We start from the raw sequence: 20,277 nt of genomic DNA on the forward strand, positions 1-20,277 counted from the left end.
GCGAAACTGTTGGGACAAATTAAGAACTCTGTTTCCATTTTCCTCTGGTTACTCCTTCGTTTTCATTGTGGAGTACATAGAGATATTTTACCTTCGTGACTGAGAAGAATACAACTATATGTATATTATATATATAAACACAAATATATATGTATATACTGTATGTGTGTGTATGTACATATATATATATATATATATATATATATATATATATATATATATATATATATATATATATATATATATGCGTGTGTACATAATTCATAATCGTATGAATAACCATATATTGTCATAACCACAATAACCTTCTAACCTAATAATCTTAATATTTCTAATACATCTTCCACTGAAAGCTTTGCAGTCACTTTGGCAATGAATGAAGACATAATATTCTTCCCGGGGTGAGAATAGAACCCGCGCAGGTCAGAAGTCTAAGCACTGTTGCCTAGACCAAAGTCGACACCAATCAAAAGTGTTGCAGCACTCAGCTCGAATTTGGTCTCGACAGTTACAGAATGAACGCAGCATGAACTGTGATTTTACTTTTCTCTGGATCCACCCACTATAAGAAGAAGAAAAAGACAGAGAAGAAGGACAGCAAAGAAAGGCGAGATTTGAAGGCACAGGTAGGATACGATTTTGCAGAAAATCAATATTGGCGATAATCGCTCTGCAAATCCGATAATCATTTGTTAGCTCTTGGTCCGCGTACGTCGGTGGATTTTGTTGTGACAGATCTTTCAAATCTATTCTTTCATATTCTCTCATTGCCGGTTTGAAAATAGAGGTATTATTATTACTAGCTGCAATACTAAAATCTCCAATTAAGAGTATCAGACTAAGGAATCGACACCTAAAGCAAATCATTACCACCTGTCACATAGATAACACCATCAATGATCCAGAATCAAACCTTATGTGAATATCATGAGTTCTCCCTGTTATTGTTATTGGTATTGTTATTGTTAATGTTGCATGGGCAATATTTTCGACTAAAAACAAATTGAAGCAATAATAATAATAATAATAATAATAATAATAATAATAATAATAATAACAGACGTCCTGGATACGATCCCGATGTGAGTTAGAATATTATTTCCATATTAGTACGTCATTTATGTTATCTTTAATAATAACCATGGTAAAAATCATACTAGTTAAAATGAAATATCTATCCATGATTTTTTTTCCGTATGTAATAAAGATATTCTACGGGTAATGAACTCCAGATTTCAATACCACGAGATCTTGAACAGGGAAAACTCTGAGCAGCATAAAGCCGCCACTAACGTTCACTAATGCCTGCGCAGTCGGCCTGTCCAGGCAAAACTGCGCAGGTATAGCTGAACCTTAGTGACGGCCTTAATGTGCAAGGTATATTAGAAGCACGAGGCAATTGCAAAATTACTTCAACACTGCTTCATTTTTGACAGGGAAGGCAAACTAGCAATAATAATTATTGCAGCCTCACTTTCCGGTCTTGAAAATCTCCCTGGATGTTATTCTGGGCATTTAATTAGATTTGATGGCGCATGTCACGCCCCTTCCCAGTCCCATTCATGACACACTAAGAAGGGCTTCCCTTTGCCGCCTTAATTAACTAACTGAAAACACATGTTGGTTCAATTTGCTTTAGCCTTCGGATCGACAAAAATAGTCGGGAACACACACACACACAGAGTGAGAGAGAGAGAGAGAGAGAGAGAGAGAGAGAGAGAGAGAGAGAGAGAGAGAGAGAGAGAGAGAAGTAGAAGAAAACATAGACTGGAGGAAGAGATGATTTGGGAAATATTTGAGAGAGTAAGGATGCTGAGAGAGAGAGAGAGAGAGAGAGAGAGAGAGAGAGAGAGAGAGAGAGAGAGAGAAAACATAGACTGGAGGAAGAGATAATTGGAAAATATGTGTGAATAAGGATACTGAGGCGAGAGAGAGAGAGAGAGAGAGGGGGGAGAGAGAGAGGGAGAGAGAGAGAGAAGAAACAGACTGGAGGAAGAGTTAATTTGGTAAATATGTAAAAGAGTAAGGATGCTGAGGCAAGAGAGAGAGAGAGAGAGACTAAAAGGTAAATACATTAACAAGCTCACATGTTATCACACCTCCCAGTACAGTGGCTCTGATCCTCATCACGCCAGCAATACGACCAGGATTTGATTTCCGGGCGAAAAGGAATGAGTTAGGCACGTTCCTTCAATTCCCATTATCCTCTGTTGACCTAAACAGTGAAAAGGGTACCTGGAAGATATTCGACTGTGGTAGCTCGCCAATAGGGAGGAAAGGCATTGCCTAACAATGCCATCCCAAAATGCTGAAAATCACAGGGCGACACTTTCCGGAGCCAACCTCGGCCATGCAGAAAAAGGCGTTAATACATAAAGTCATACATACATGCATACATATATACATACATATAATATATATATGTGTGTTTGTGTGTATACTTATGAGTGTGAGTGCGATTCTTATGGTTACATAAAACATCGTCCAACTTAATGTGTAGTTGTTGGAAAATAAGTCTGCTTGACCAGCCTCCAACACAAGTAAAAGTCGTATTCAAATGAGGAATTTTGAATCGTTTGTTATATGTTAATAGACGAACGAATTTGAATAAAAGCAATAGAGGAGAATCATACTGAGGCAAGGATAGTAAATAATGGAATGTTTTCAACTATTACCTCTCTCTCTCTCTCTCTCTCTCTCTCTCTCTCTCTCTCTCTCTCTCTCTCTCTCTCTCTGTGCGAGTAAAGTGCACTTAAAGAAATCCTAATAGCATTATAGTTACGCTATGTCATGGTGCTGGTCACGTTCCTTTTAAAAGAAATAATTGTATCTCATCAAAGGAAATAGATAACGATTCTAATGGCTGCTTTTTCTGGGGAGAATTTGCACGAACTGTCACTCATGATTCGCGGACGAAAGGTGTAAACAAAAAATAAAAAAAATAATAGCGCCGTAACATCAGAACGCTGCATTGGATTTGTTCGTTGGTCATTTTACAAGTGGGACTTTTTTATAATTTTCGTCTTTATATGCTTTCTAGCAAGTGCTTTTTAAGTCACTCTTTCTTTAATAATCTAAAAATATTGTATCGGACCTGTTAACTGGAGTAGCTTGCTGCTAAAGCAATTTTTTTTTACCACAAACCATAAATGAAGAAATCTTCTTCTTCCTCTTCTTCACCTTTCTTCTGATTGATCGAACAACATCGCGCATTACGGTGATGGAAATCGGATCGGAAAACACTTCAGCAACAAGAACATGAAATGAAAACAAAATGAAAGCACTGGTGCTTCTTATTTACCGAAGAAAGGCCTTCAGAAAACAAATAAATAAATAAGTCGGAACCGGAACCGATATCAGGAAAGTGGCCTCATTGTTTTCACGGAGAGATTGTTGCTCTTGCATCTGCTCGGCTGCCTCGGCTTTTCCTTAACAGAGGAAGACGTCGGCTTTTCTTTAACAGAGGAAGACGTCTGGCCTCCAATTAATCAAAAAAGTACGTTTGAATTTCCGCCCAGATACTTTACAAGGCCCAAACGACTAATCGGATTACGGGATTTGCGTCAGAGCCGTGTTGGCGTTAAAAGCAGTTTATTTTTTCAAATTTGTTTTAGCTGGTTTTATGTTCAGTAAACTGTGGTGTCAGAGTTATAACTTTTTTCGACTGGGAATGGTTTTCGACTTAAAACTTACGATTCCGAACAAAAAACAAAATGGAGAGTGTCTTTTATATAGTTGTTCTTTTTTTATTGGTTTTGCATATTTAATCTTTTTATGTTTCCTCTTTTCTTGAAGCCGATCCCATTCAGTTGGAAGTTGTAGAGTAACTTTTTAATAAATCATTTGTAAGTATAAACAAAGATGTGATTCTCTAATAACTTTCTATTCTCATTTCATTTAAGATTAATGTTACATTTTCTTTTCATTTTCTGGTATGGAGAAAGTTTCCTACAACATTAATATTTGGAAATTCTGTTCATTACAACAAATTCTTCTAGAACATCGTATTGTAATAAGAAATTAAACAAATATAAAGAAGTGTTTATCATATTTTGCATCATGCCATTATAAATTAAGAGTAAAACTAGCACACAACATGAGTAGTAGTGTGCAATTTCTGTATCATTTTCCTCAACGAACAGACATACCGGAATTTCTTTTATATAGCTGTTGGCATTTCGAAAACAAAAAGCGTTAAAGGGAGGGAGAAAAAAGTCAGTTCTCTCAGGAGCAAAGATTAATCAGTCTCTTAAGATTTTCCTTGAATCATCCAGGCATAGGAAAAATTCACCTAGACTCAACCCAAGTCATGTTGAAAATGAGTCTTGAATGTTATTCCATCTAAAGTGCTTACGAAGACTCAGACTGTATTGAATTTTAATCATTTGAAGTCTTAATAAGACATCGTCGTAAATGAAACGAATAATGGGATGCGCTACTCTGGCGTAGTTCCCTCAATAAAAACAGACAGTGCGAGATTGCTGGCATTATTATGACGTCATTCACTCATTTTACAATGAATAATGTGTGTGTGTGTAATATATATATATATATATATATATATATATATATATATATATATATATATATATATATATATATATATATATATATATATATATATATATATTGTAATAGCCACAATGCTCTCTTGACTTCTCGAATTCTTCACACTTTTCGGATACACTTATCATTACAAAGCGTTAGATCCAAAGGCAAGAAACAGGAAGTATTTCTAATGTCCGGTGGCGGGAATCGGACTCGCTACCGGACATGAGAATTACTTCATATTTGTTGCACTTGGATCCAACGCTTTGTAGTGACAAGTGTATCCCAAAAGTGTAAAGAATTCGAGAAGTGGAGAGGGTTTTATAGCTATTACAATTACATACGTAACTGGTAAAAGTGACCAGTTGATTCTATATAAGTATATATACATCTGCATATATATACTCGTACATATTTATATACATATATATGTACTGTATGTGTATATATATATACTGTATATATGTGCATGTATGTATGTATGTATGTATGTATGTATGTATGTATGTATTTCTGTTGACAATGAGAGCCAGCTCTGCCGATGAATCCATATATTTTAGCAGGAGTCCCTGGTACCATAAGCACACATTATTATATTAGCCCAAAGTTACAGAAATTTATGCTTATTGAGCCACTGCCTGAATCGAAGGGACGATTTGTCATGCGCAATATGAGCTTCGTTTTCACAGTCACGATACGATCGTGAATAATACAGATTAGCGTGAATATTCATAGTCATTATCAATATCGCCCGTTTTTTAGCTCACCATAACCTTACCCTTTATTCATCTGAATGAGGGTTAATTATTGCTATCCTAATAACTATGAAAAATGAATGTTAACCGTCACAATAATGTTGAGCGATTGTTAATATAATTGTTCTATCATGATCATAAAACAGTATGGTCATGGCAGATGTGAATATCAATCTTTACAGTGATCTTATGAATCACTGTCAATTAATATATAATCATGATCAGTTATAACAGTTAACGAAGATTAATCTTAAAATTTCATTCAGGAAAGTATCCTGCATTCCTTAGGAGAACAAATCAAACCGGAGAAATGCTTATATCTACTGAAAGGTTCGTTGAAATATTTTTTAATTAACCAAGCCTCATATTCAGAGCGCGTCAGCCCATGGTATACGGCCTTTATTTAATTTTCCAATATATTTCTCGATTAAAATGCACCACGCTGGTTCTGTCACGGATACTTTTGCGTCGAGTTCATTATTAGCAATTATAATCCGTCGTTGAAAGCCTCTGTCAGGTTATTAGAATTATTTTGTATCCAGGCAGAGTCAAGAAAGTATATTCTGTTGATTATTTGGCGGAGTTCAGAGTAACTGAATTATGATGTGTCGATGACTTGTTAAATACTTTGCCGATAACTTCCTCCAAGCTCTACGTACAATGAGTTCAGTTACTCAGATGTCGTGATCGATGTTCCGCCGACAACTTGACCAAAGTTTCGCAGATAATCTGATAAAAGATCATTCAATAACTTGATCGTTCCTGCGCTGACAACGATGAAAGTTCTCCCAGTGACTTCATCAAAGTTTTACCGATGACTTAATCAAAGTTTTGATGATAACTTGATCAATGATATGCCGATGGCTTGATCAGAGATCTCGTGAGGTAACCCAGTAAGTTTTACCAACAGATTGAAGGTGAGTAGATTTCACCAACAGTCAGAACGAAAGATGTCATTTGAAATCAGTCTTGGTGGTATAACCCCATAAGCCTCTAAACCGTTTATTAAAGAAACTATGAAACAGACTGACGCTGCTCTTCACAATTCCTGACAAGTACTCAGATAAACGTAAAGGCCGACGTGAGCCAGGTAGCTATGTCGCGCAGCGCATCGATTCTCAAAGAGTCCGAGTTTCATCGGACAGGCATGTCATTATCATGTTCCATCCTTATTTTGCTGTTTGATTGAGGTTTTCTTTTTTCGTCACATAAGGGCCTTCATTCTGCTCTGTGAAGGTTTACAAAGCCGTTAAAGCTGTTTTTCACGTAGACTGAAGAATGTGTGCGCGTATCACTAATGGTAAAAGACCAAATGCCTTATGAACGTTTTAATTGACTTCTCAATTCCATTTTGCTTAAGTAACAGATTACATATTTTGCTTTATAACATTTTCTTAGTGAGGTCGGAAAGGACAACTGATCAAGCTGGCGAAAGATAATATACATATAAAACGCAGTGTGTATCCCACAGTGATTTTTATGGGTGTAACATGAACAGAGTCTGTTCAACAGACTACGGGGAAGAAGCTACTTTTAACTATCAAAAAATCTGGAATAGTAAACTACGATACAACACAGATTAACATTGATGCACTAGAAGTGATTACGAGATGACCTGAGGATTCGCCATGTTTAAAGGCACCCGTTTAATAATAATCGTAATAAAACAATAATTGCAATACAAAAGAGCGGACACCAATTTGTTACTGGATTATTTAGAAAATATCACAGCATAACGGGAACTCTTTACAAAGATAATTTTATTAAACGATAATTCAATGATTTAGTTCAATGACCTATCGCTTATAATGACTGATTGGTCTGTGAACAGATCCACATGGTTTATCAATGAATATCTTTTTAGATGATTATTTCTGTGCCTGTTTTGCTTTGTTTTTTTTTTTTTAATATCTTTTATATTTTCCACTTTGCGTACTTATATTTTTATTATTTTATGTTATATTTTCCATATTTTGCCTCATGATCGTTTTTTTTTTCTTCATTTCCTAACCTTCTTTCCTTTCACGAAAATGAATTAGCAAATGTACCTGAGCATTCCCCTTTTAAACGAACACAGTAGAAATATAGCATTATGTCTTATATCTCATCTTTTGGTCGGAAACAAATATACAGCTCACCTCTCACCTTTCCTTTTCAAAGCAAAATCAAATTTCCTTGTCGGAGAAAACAAAGCAAGCATAATTTCTCACCGTTTTTAATGTCGGCAACAAAATGATACAGGGCCTCACTCAGTCCCCCCCCCCCACACTCCTACGTTAAACAAAGCAAATATCAGTTAACAAATTTTCTTCTTAAGATCAAACCAAGGAGGCATCTTTCACATTGTCTCCCTTCTATATGAAAAGCTAAAACGAAATGCAGTAATACTGTCCCGCTTCCTCGTGATCGGATGTCCCCATCTCCCAATACAGCGTCCTTTGACTCTGAACCTCACAGGCCACTGGAAGCCTTCATGTGCTTGGCATGGTGATATTTGGCCCTTACAAAGGATCTCTCTAGACCACTGGTTCAAACGTCCATGCTATGGAAGCGAATAATGTGCAAGGATTCCATGAGTTGTACGTCCCGTGTTCGGAGTACGTAACTATCATTTTTGCCTGATTTTCATTGTCTAGGTTCCGTTGAGAGTTTCTGGATGCGATGAGATCTCTTGACTTGCTGCTAAGATGATGAGAAATTGCTAGTAAAACTAGTGATTTTTATGGATATGCAGTAATAGAACTGTTTTGAGCCATTAAGCAAAGAACGCTTCTGATATTCTTAGAATTTAATAATATGCACTGCTCGCCAATAGTGATTATTTTAATATATATATATATATATATATATATATATATATATATATATATATATATATATATATATATGTGTGTGTGTGTGTGTGTGTGTGTGTGTGTGTGTGTGTGTGTGTGTGTGTGTGTGTGATCCCGATTTCATTCTTCGCTAGCTTGACGCAAAAACGGGCAAGTGAAGGCGGTACAGAATTTTTGTTCTTTTATACTGAGAACGTCGGAAAAAGGATGAACAAATAATTTGAAAGTGACAAAACATTTCAGTTGAAAGTCTCTCTCACTCTCTCTTTCTCCTAACCAACTCGGTCCAGAGTGGCAAAGAACTTATTGTTTCATTTCTTATTTCCATTTTTTATCATTTTTTCACCTCCCTTGTTCACTGAACCTCCATCCCCATCATCTCCACCACTGTGGACATGAGTATCTCTTCCTGCTGTAACACCTTTCCCTCACACCTCATCGTTCTCTCCTCTCTTTCTTCGCTCCTTATAATCCCCCCAGCATCCTTCCCCAGTGGCCCTTCTGTCCACCCGTCCCTAACCCCCGCGTCCATCTTCTCTTCTCGGCCACCAAATTCCCTGTTGCGTGATAAGGGCAATCTTGCGGTGCCGGGTTATTCTAGATTCACTTCTCTCTCTCTCTCTCTCTCTCTCTCTCTCTCTCTCTCTCTCTCTCTCTCTCTCTTCTTCCTAAGCAAAGTGCATCGACTCCCGCGCTGGCTGAGCCATTCATGAAAGAGAAATTGGGTATTTGCGTTTGCTTAAGTCCCCTAATGAGAGTTTTCTAATCTCCCCGTGTCTTTTTAAGCGCGTGTGCTGGAATATTCTGTTTATTACCCCTGCCAAAGTAGTTATGCTCTGGGTTTCAGTTGCCTGTTTTTTTCTCTCTCTTTTTTTACGTCAACACCAAGGTCAAGAAAATCATTGATTTGATTTGGATCCATGAATTTTCATCGCTCCGTATATTGTTATTGTCCCCAGTATGTGATCAAAGAAATGAATACTTAATACTTATTGGCTAACTCAGTGATTAGATAACCCTATATCACGTTAGTGTGCATTGCAAACGATTACAAATGTTAACAGTATGATTTTTTTTTTACACTGTAGTTATTGTCTAGGCTAAAGCAAAATATTACGCATTATTACTCTCTCTCTCTCTCTCTCTCTCTCTCTCTCTCTCTCTCTCTCTCTCTCTCTCTCTCTCTCTCTCAATTAAACAGACCTATATTTACGAAAACAAAGTATGCTCGTTTATGCTGTCACATAAAAAAACAAATAAAAGTTAATTATGAAAAAAGTTAATAGGCAATGATCATATTTTTCATCTTTACTGTACAATGCCGCATTCAGCGATGAGATTACAGGAGAGAATTATTCACACCTTATGATCACTGTGGCGAAGTTTTTAAACATCATCACCATGGCGTAGTTTATTATTGTTGTCCTTGTAATTAAACTTTCTTATTTTTAATAATTTTTTTTTTTTATCATATCTGCGTGAAATGTGTTGAGGTGACCCCCTGGTCGTCCAATTAACTGACCCAAATGATTATGACCCAGACCGGCTTTTACGGTCAGTGAGGTCGTAAGAGGGTCCGAAACCTGATAACGGTATTCCACTAAACATAATTTCAGACAAATTCCAGTTACATAAATTTAAATACTCGTTCTTTTGCCTACCTAATTCCAAGCACATAAATTTAAATACTAGTTCGTTTGCCTTTCCAATTCCAGTCACATAAATTTAAATACTAGTTCTTTTGCCTTTCCAATTGCAAGCACATTAACTTAAATACTCGTTCTTTTGCCTACCTAATTCCAAGCACATAAATTTAAATACTAGTTCTTTTGCCTTTCCAATTCCAAGCACATAAATTTAAATACTCGTTCTTTTGCCTACCTAATTCCAAGCACATAAATTTAAATACTCGTTCTTTTACCTCTCCGATTCCAGTCACAAATTTAAATACTCGTTCTTTTGTGTATGTAATTCCAAGCACATAAACTTAAACACTCGTTCTTTTGCCTATCCATTTCCAATCTCGTGCAATCTACCTAAAACATCGTGTGAAATTTCCCAATCCCTTTACTTTAGAAATATGGTATAATCGGTGAGTGACGTCATTTGCGTTAAACAACGATGTTTTCCCATGCATTAAGCTGAAAAGACTATCACGTGTTTATCTAAAAAATTTCTTACAAAAGAGAATCCTGGCATTGTATGTCAACAGTAACTTATGACTTTGATGACAAGTAAATTCTACGGGATTTTCACTGAAAATCTCAACAGCTTCTTTGATTCGAGGAAACTGGAACATTCCTGTCTTAATTTGACAGCTACTCATTGGCACAGAAAATTAGACATAAATCTGCTTTTCGTTATTATTATTATTATTATTATTATTATTATTATTATTTATTATTATTATTATTATTATTATTATTATTATTATTCAAAAAAAGCCAACACTCACATGAAACAAACATGAATGTCCGCTAACTTGCAAAACAAGTTTCCGCACCACAGGCTGATCATATTTTTATGAGGAAAAACCAAACACAAAATGATAGAAAATATAAAAACGTTAAAATTAATGCACATATAAACAATAGTATAAGTTGGGAAGACAAGAATTAAATGCATAGATCTTGTTTTGTCTCTCTGGAAGTTTTAAGCATCGACTTCAGTAATGCTGTCAGGAGAACCGTAGTATCCTTTTGAAGCGAAGAAAACAAGAGTTCTGGGAAACGGAGGTAGGACTATAAGGGATCTCAACGGAGAAGCGCCCAGTGCCGTAACTAGCGCTAGTGGCGCCCTGGGCGGACTCTGAAAGTGCCGCCCCATTCTCGATCTAAAAAGTACTCAAGTGGTGAAAATTGAACGCGGGAAGAGAAGAGACGAGCGCGCGCGACCCAGGAGGAGAAAGACACCAGAGTTGCTGTTGTCAACAGTCGCTTACTGACCAACAGCAGAGTCGATAAATCTCTGTTCAGTGTTCCGATCAGACGAAATATGCTAGATTATCTAGAACTATGCCAGACCAGACCTGCCCAAAAGATGCCATAGTGCCTCCCCATGGACAGTGCCACCCGGGGCGCACCCCCCACCTCACCCTTAGTTACGTTACTGGGAGAACCCGCCAGGTGGTCAGGGTTGGCACGAACTCTAGCTCCTTATTAACTTTATATGGAAGACTGACCAGACTGCATTATCTTCCAGCGATGACGTAAATATAAATTGGCATTTGTGGAACGAAACTGACCACTGCGAGCAATCTTTACTAAGATCACGGAAACTTGTTGACACCCAGGTAAGAGAACATTAATTTCAGTAATGATGAAACAAGCGAAGGGAAACCTGTGGCATAGGTACAGAAACCATACGAACAATAGCTAGGTCCCAGCAGCATTAAATTATACATTTTTAGGGCACTGCTAAGACAGAAACCATGAAGCCGAAGGTAAATGCCCTGTATCGCAAGATTTTATTACAAGATCGGGGTGATTCATATGGAATTAACTACTTCTGCACTAAAACGAATTATTTATGATTTCAGAATATTATTCCGCGCCAGTTTTATCCTTCAGGAACCTTTTGTATCCATCAACTGTTTTTCTATCTGAAATTTTAGAATATTATATATATATATATATATTTTCTATCTATATAATATTTTAGAATATATATATATATATATATATATATATATATATATACATACATACATACTATATATATATATATATATATATATATATATATATATATATATATATATATATATATATATATATATATATATATATTATTATTATTCTGATTTGGGGAGTAAATCATTCAGTAAATGTGTTTGCTAGAACTGCGTTAGAGGTAACCACCGCACGCTCCTAGAGAACGTTGGTTTCCTTAACACCTGCCAAGAAAATCATCTGCTAACCATCTTTAATCTGAACCTCTCAGTGAGCAATAAAAACTGAAAGCGTAGTCATGAATTGCAACGTTAGGCTCTCTAGAAAAAAAAAAAATTAAAAGATAAATAAAATTTTCTCACTCGTCCGGTTCTGGCTGTGCCGAGCTTAGCCATTTTATGGTGCTGGAACTATAGGATTCTACTTTGATTAAAAATAGCGGGAGTATTACCTAATATAGTTATTTCTCAAATAAAAAGAGGTCTGGGGAGGCTAGAACTGGCAACTGACAGCCTTTTGTTATTGGGTATACTTTGTATTCGTAGTTTCATCTTATAATCGGTACAAACAGTAAGGTGCCTGCCAACTGCATCTAAACAAATAATTGTCTTCTTTGTGAATCTCTGCGTCTGGTAACACTATACATACAAGCGACGTGGCATAAAATGCAAAAATAAAGATTCGTTAGATTAATTTTTCATCATTCTCGTCATCTCCATCAATGTCGTGTGATGCAAAGGGCCTCTGTGAAATTCCTCCACCAGTATCTTTCCTGTGCTCCCTTTTCACAAATCTCCAGCCTCTTAGTTCATAGTTCTCATCTAAGTAGGTCTGTGTCTTTCAACTCTTCTGGTACCCGTAGGAGCTCGTATGTTCAAGCCATCTCCGCCCCCACCCTTTATCACTGTTTCATCTGCCTATGTACTTCCGTGATTTGCCCTCTCTATCCTACCATCTGACTCCTAGTATTCGTCTTAAATCTTTATGCTCAAATGAACAAAACCTTTCAGATATAGTTTCATTTCATGCCATGATTTATGCCTGTAAGCATTAGAGATCGTACCAGACTAATGTGTAATCTTGCCTTCATAAACAGTTTCAGCACATTTCTTTTCCAAATGTTATTCAGCCTGTTTGATTTGCCTATTTCGGTGTTTCATCAAATTCTATCTCAAGAGAACCTGTATCCATATTATTGTTCCTAAATATCCGAAAGACTCAGCCTTAATAATCCTTTCTCCAGTTAGGGGTATTTTATCAATTTTTGCATACACTGACGCCATTATTTCTGTTTTTCTTAGATTTACCCCATGTACCGTCTCTGTAGATGTATGGTGCATTATTAATTTTGTTGTGTGCTGATCAAAACAGCATCGCCAGAATATTCCAAATCTGTCGCGTTTCTGTCGTTGCCCCAATCTCACTGCAGAAGAAATGCACTCCGAATGAAAATGACTGTGCGAGAACAGTTGCAGTTGAGTAATACGCCCTTTTAGTAAATCATTATACTAAGCTGTAATAAAGCTTGCACCTGGTGTCGTGAAATATCTTCAGGACTCTATTGCTGCCAAGTCTTGATGAAGAATCACTTTTATACCTCCGCCAACGGAACTTGTGATGCTTTTGCCCACGTGTAGGTGTGTGTGTGTGTTGTGTTTATGTGTATACACGTCTTAACAAAACATCTCGAAAACGACGACCAGACTAGTTGACACTATTTACTAGGGGATTCCCTCTGGTGATTAATTTACGGATTAACTTAGAGGACTATACTTATTTCTAGTCCATTTTCGCGTTTCTGGCTATAGCTAGTTATGTAACTTACGAGTATTGCCAGTTATTTCAGTTCTACTATGTTTAGATGGTACTAATTCCTATAGATATAAGGGGATTGCTATTTCTTTTCTAAACATGCAGGTTTGAATTCATAGAGACATTGCTTACAGTTTTCCTTTCATATTTTAGTGCGTATATCATAATCCTTTCATAAACACACACTTATATATATATATATATATATATATATATATATATATATATATATATATATATATATATATATATATATATATATATATATATATATATATATATATATATATATATATATATATATAGTGTATATATAGATAGACAGATGCATATGTATAGATATATAATGTATATATAATATAATGTGTGTATGTAAGTAAAAGTGCATACATAAATAAATATATAGAACAGTTCTGGTTTTCATAAATTTCTAAGCTTATTTCTGTATCTCTTAGGGTACAGGCGACATAGTATTTTCAGTTATAAAATCTCCCTAAAATAGAATTTCTTTTAAATCACTTTCTATTTTGTTACTGCACAGAATAGATGACATTATGCCCCTTCAAAATATTCAACGAATAACATTTCAGTATTCGAGGAGTTCTCTGCCTGCTAGTATATCAATATTATCTTTGCAATATGTTACTACTAAGGAGTTTCATATGATAATTTAAGCATTTAAAATAGTAAAGAAAATTATAAGGGGGGAAAAACTGTTAGTGTTCGAGCTGTAAGCATACCTGGAAAGTCCCGTTAAAGTATGATAGATCCAAATCATTGACTCAAGTATCCTAGTTAGAAACTGTTGTGAATAAGCATGGATGATTTTATATGTTAATATTAATCATAAATGTAAATTCTAAATAAAAATCGCGTTTTATTCAGCTCATTAAACGCACTGTAACGACATTTATACACAACTTTTGGGGAGGGAGGGAAGCTTCCCAACACAGAAGTCCCCCTCTAAAGATCTAAAAGCACCGTTTTCTATGGTGGGAGTTCAATGGCGGCCTGGTGAGAGAGAAAAGCGAAATACGGATCTAACCGACCCATAAGTTGCCCCAAGACTGAATTTGTGTTTGGGCTTCGCCGCTTCCCCTCTTTTCCCGGATTTTGTTTGATATCTATGTAAGTACGCCGGACTTTGCGCTTTTGTAGGGCCAGTCGGAACGTCCTGCGTGGCAAGGACCCGTGCGTAAGTACGAAATGCCTCGTTTGGGTGGGAAGGCTGCGGGAATGCGGCTCTAAAGCGGCATCTCGAATGGAGGCCGAAGGCACTTCGAGATGCTCCTTCGCTCGAGCTGCCGCCCTCAAATGCACCCCTGGCCTTCGTTGTCTCTCGGGGAAGCCAGAATTCGTCCGCCCGTGTCGTCGTTCGGATCGAGAGACGCTCGTTCTGTTTGTTGTGGAGGGCGAAGGGTTCCTGTGGGTGGGGTGGGGGCGTAGGCCTTGCCCTGGACGTTTTTTTAAAGCTATGCGACACCTCCCGTGTCAAGTGAGGCCTTGACCTCCTCGTTTTTCGTGACAGCAGTCACACGCAGAATTCTGAGTCGATTTTGTAAAGCCTGACATGATTGCCATGCTAATTCACCGTAAGGGAATATGCGTAAGCCAAGAGGAGCCTCTTGGGTAGGCCTGACCTAAGTGTAGGGGGACGCGGGTGTCGGGGTCAGGCTTGACCTCTTCTCTGAAGGCATAGCTAGGTCATTTGGGAGCACGTGGAGAACGACAGACGCAGGTTCCACTGACGGATGAAAACCTAACCTTCACTAGGTGCCCTGTCCTGACCTAAGCAGACCTTACCTGACTTGGAGTGCCGTGCCCTGACACGAGGGGGTGGGGGTTGCTTGGCCCCCCTGGACCCCCTCCCCTAATAACACTGAACATTGGAAACATTGATTGAGCTTGCACTCTGACATGGCGTTGGGGCCTGCTGCCATCTTTCTCAAAGCTGCCCCTTATCCTATTTGTAGGTAAACCCAGTTTACAGACATAGGTGGTGAGAGATTATGGTGAATAAAACTCTATTTCGAACCATTATCACATTTTCCTATGCTGTAACGCGTGCTTTTGAACGTTTCTGGTGTTCGTTTCGTTTGCAAATCACCTAACCTAACCCAATGTACCAGGTCCTGTGTGGTCAGTTAAGTCTTTTGCAAATGAAATGAAGGTCAGGAATGTTCAAAGCACGCATTAAAGCATAGGTAAATGATATTTTCGTCCTAAATGTGATCATAGTTTACAGTAATAGTTAACCTTTACAGTGTTTTCATTTAAGAGAGAAAAAAAGTGGCTTAAACAGAGATGCAAGGTATTCTGACCCAACCAATCTTGTAGACCACCCTGGTGCATTAGCCCACACTTAACAGAAGCATAGCCAAATCGTACCAGTAAAGCTGTGGTTAACCCCTTTCTCAACCTTGTTAGACATTTTGGGGAGGGGGTAATAGATGTTAGACGTTGTGTTCTAAAACTTCGTACTGTTAAATTAGGCTAGGTTAATTTACTTTCAGATTTATGAAATAACTTACTGTTAGGTCCATAGCCTAATCTTCACATTGATGCAGATAGGAAGGAGATAAATTGTCGAAATAGCAACAGAATAATCTATGAAGTACCTAAGGATGATTAAAAAAAAAAAACTTTTCCCTTTAGCCTACTAGAATTATAAGATAGGCCTATCCTAATTAGATTGTTTCTGTTATTTTTGGGTAAGGTAAGGTAATGTAAACCTAATGGTTTTTGGCTAGTAACCTATTGTCAGCACTGCTATTTGTAGCCACATGGATACATTCCTTCCCATCGTACATATTACTTCCCATATGCGACTGTAGTTATCAAATGCTTAATGCATTGAAGAAAATTATTCGTGTAAGAGTTTTTTTCCCAGCCTATGTTCTCATCACTCGAATACTTTGAGTGTCACAAGACTGTTTCAAGAAGATGTGAGAAGCATTCTACACTGCTACTTCAAATAATAGCTTGATGATGCTTACAGAATAAACTAACTTGATATGTCTTTTGAGGTGTGGCCCTGCAGAAATGCCTTTTTTGAGTGGGGCTTGGAATCAAGAATATAATCAGTGACTAGTAAAGCATTATACAAGATTTCCTTGTCTTAAATCCTTTTGCCTCCGTAATAGTAATTTGATTATAAAACAATTTTTTTATTTGATATTTAAAAATTACACTTTTTTTTTTTCCCAGTAAAGTAAATTTTCCATCCTGTTATATTTGAAAGAATCCCCAGTTCCCATGTAACATTTAGGAAATTTCAGGTTTTTATATAATGGAAATTTCATAGAGGATTGATTTTTTTTTTTTTTTCACAGTAAAGGCTAGCTTATATTTCATCATCAGGGCAGTAATTTACTCATCCTAGATATTTGCCATAAACATTATTTATTTTTTTTTTTTTGGGGGGGTAGGGAAGTCATGGCTCAAGACACACACAATAGGGTTAAGCATTCTCAATGGATGCAGGAGCAAATGCAACTAATGTAGGTATCAGGACATGTAGGAAATACTGTTTGTCACCTACAGCTGCTGCAGAAGCTTAGGAAGGTATGAGTGCTTAGAAAGACTGATACAGGTGGCAAGCAATGTGAGGGATGCTTTCCAGCATGCAGAGAGGAGTAGGGCATTACTGTAATGCTTCAGTAAGAAAAAGAAAGTGTAGTTACATAGGTTGCATGACTGGAAGAAGATTCCTTTTAACTGTTGGTCAAATTCGTATGTTTGCTTAATGTACAGTATTGATAGGTCAAGTGGGAGAAAGTTTTTCATGCCATCAGGCCCTTGTGAAGGTTGGTGAAGGGACTTCAAATGAGAAATCCAGAATCTACAAAGTTGATGTGATTGATAAGATGGACAGAGGAAGGGCCATTTAGTGGGTTGGCTGAAATATATTTAATTGTGATGAGAGTATCGTAGACTTAAATGGAAGTTTCAAGAGGTAGTCTTGCCAAAACAAATGAAAAGCACCCACCCATGGGAAATTGCCTCTTTGGAACACATCAGTATTCATTGTCATGTTTAAGCTACAGAACATGCAATGCCTTCTTTCATAATAGTCAAGAAGGCTTTCCCAGGATGCAGTTTTGCAAAAGACTGTCCAGAAGGAAAACTTGATTCTGGTTTATAAACTGAATTCTTCTTGAAATGGTTTGAGCAGTTACTTATCCTTCATACTAAACCTAGTAATGATCATCCTGTTTATTGGTATATGATGGGGGCATATTTCACGTTGTTCACCTGGGTTATTTATACTGCATGACAACAGGAAATTATTTGCTCTGTCTCCCATACTATTCACATTTGCCAACCACTTGATGTGGTAGTTTACAAAAGGGGTAACTTCTTGGTAGCCATAATAGATATTCCAGGGATTCTGAAGAAGTTCAAGGAGAGTTTGGGTATGAGAAATATAACGTCAGGTTTTTGTAATTGGGGAATTTATCTTTGTTCAAACTGATACCCTTAATTTTCATATAAGTAACTTACCAAGTACAGTAATTACATAGCTATGAGCTGTCTACCTACAGCAGTCTAAAAATTCAGAATTGATGGTAGCGCTAGCATTTGTTTTGGTGTAGGTACTTACACCGCCCACTATCAGGAACCAGGAAGAACAACTTAGCGGAGAGCTTCAATTCGTTTTCTGCTGGCCCCTGATAACATCGGTGGTATCAGTGGTTTTTCTGTAGTCTTTTTAATTGTTTTTGGATGTTTTTGAGTTTTCTTGGTGAACTACTCTCTATTCATTGTAGCCATCAAGCCTTAGTTATTGTGTTAGCTTTTGTTAACGTCAGTTTAGCAGGTTTTTCAACATGTCTGATTCTAGCTCTTCAGGCATTAGATTTTGTTCTGAGGGATGTAGGACCAGATTTACTAAATCTTGTTATGATTCCCATACCAAGTGTGTTAAGTGAAGGGGTCAAGATTGTAATAAGGACAACACTTGCATTGAATGTCATGATTGGGATGATAAAAAATGGAAAGTTTTGTGGTCCCGTCTGGACAAATTCGATAAGGATAGGAAGAGAAAGGCGGCTGGAGCCAAGAATAGGGCTAACATAGAACCTGTTCTTGTGACAGAAACCAGAGAGGATAGTGCTATTTCCTCTCCTTTAGTTCCTGTTGCCTCCCCTATCCTTAGCCCTCCTACCTCTGTTCCAGGTTCCCTTGCTTCCAGTCTCGACACCATTGCCAGTCTCAAATCTATGTTCAGCCAAAAGTTCGAGTTTTTGGCCAACACTGTGATGGAGTTGGGGTCCTCCTTTAAGACCTTTGTTGAAAAGTGCAATGTGAAAAGTGTTAGTGCTGTGCAGAGTGAGTGTGTTAAGGAGATGGCTGCCCGTCCCACCGGTGCTCCTAGACGAAGGTCCCTGTTCTGCTCCCCTGCACCAGGGAGAAGACATACTATAGGTCTAAGGGAGACTGGTAAGGTTTGCCCACGGGTAGTCGCCCCCTCCATCAAGCCTGTTGCACGTTTCCAGGTTGCAACTGAGCACTGCTGGAAAGGCGTCTCTATAAGTGCGCATCGTATGGCATCGGACTCAGAAGATTCCAGCCTTGGAAACAAGCGTCAAGGGCACTACCTCATCACCTCGCACCCTCTCAAGAGACATACCGCCAGTGCAGACAGCTCCCCTCTGCCTATCAAGAGATCCAGGGAGGCCAGTCTTAGCCCTCAGCCTTCTTGCAGTTTCGCTGTTCCGCCCTCTGCTTCTTTAGCCCATCCCCTGCAGTTGGCTTGGGACAGTCCGAAGTCGATTTCATATTTTGACCACCCTTTCTTGCTCCCAAACACCAGGAAGATTCGCTCAAGAACCCGTCTTCTTCAACAAAACTTCTTCTCGCTCCCATTGTTTCCTGGACATCAGACGCTTGCTTCTGTGCGCCAGTCTCATACTTACGACTGCTCAGCGCCAGCTCCAGGGCACCAGGCGCCATCGTGTGCTGGTTTGGCGCCAACCTCCCCGCCTCCTAAGTCGCGCTCACCAGCACAGGAAGACTCTTCACTTGCTACTATTCAGCATCAGTTGAATGAACTTATGAGTTTTTTTGAAGAAAACTCCAGTGGTCTCTTAAGCCTAAAGAGACAATATTATCTCCTGTTTCTTCGGACAAGGAGGAAGCAGTACAAGTCTCCACTCCTTCTTCTGCCTACTCCTATTGCTTAAATACTTCCTGGATAATTATCTGGACTTTTTCGCCCCTGCTGCCCAGTTTCTCCTATTTCAACTTTCTTCATGAGGAACTCCAGGTGAACCACACCCTCCTGAAGTTCATTCTTTCACCTTCTTTGAAGAAGGTGCTCCGAGAAGTGGAAATCTGGCTAGCCTCACCTTTTTGTTTCTACAACTGGCTGTTCGTAGTTCCCAAGTCATCGGAGGGGGAGGGGGGATTGGAGGCCTGTTCCCAATGTCAGCACTCTGAACCTTTTTGTTCTGAAAAAAAGTTCCATATGGAAACGAGCCAGTCTGTCATGTCTTCCATTCGTTGGGGCAACTGGATGATTTCCCTAGACATGTAGAACTCCTACTTCCATGTCCCCATACATCCAGACTCCAGGACATTTTTTCAGTTTCAGGCATTATGCTTCAAACCTCTCGTCCAGCACTCATAGACGCCCAACACCCAAGTGCCCAGTAA

General features: G+C 38.1%; 1 protein-coding gene across 10 annotated transcripts in view; it reads left to right on the plus strand.

The window, feature by feature from the left end:
- The window catches only part of LOC136855625 (zinc finger protein 385D-like), a 1,128,591-nt gene that overhangs the window by 1,020,069 nt on the left and 88,245 nt on the right, over positions 1–20,277 (plus strand). For 2 of the 10 annotated variants that reach the window (XM_067132766.1, XM_067132767.1), the window contains exon 1: positions 14,613–14,748. The exons of 7 other annotated variants lie outside the window; for them this stretch is intronic. The gene's annotated coding sequence lies outside the window, so the exon portion shown is untranslated. Of the gene's footprint in view, positions 1–14,587; positions 14,749–20,277 lie in introns of those variants that run through there. One more of the 10 variants, XM_067132768.1, reaches the window with a different exon arrangement.

Source organism: Macrobrachium rosenbergii, chromosome 32 (genome assembly GCF_040412425.1).
Source record: "Macrobrachium rosenbergii isolate ZJJX-2024 chromosome 32, ASM4041242v1, whole genome shotgun sequence".
NCBI classification, from domain to species: Eukaryota; Metazoa; Arthropoda; class Malacostraca; order Decapoda; family Palaemonidae; genus Macrobrachium; species Macrobrachium rosenbergii.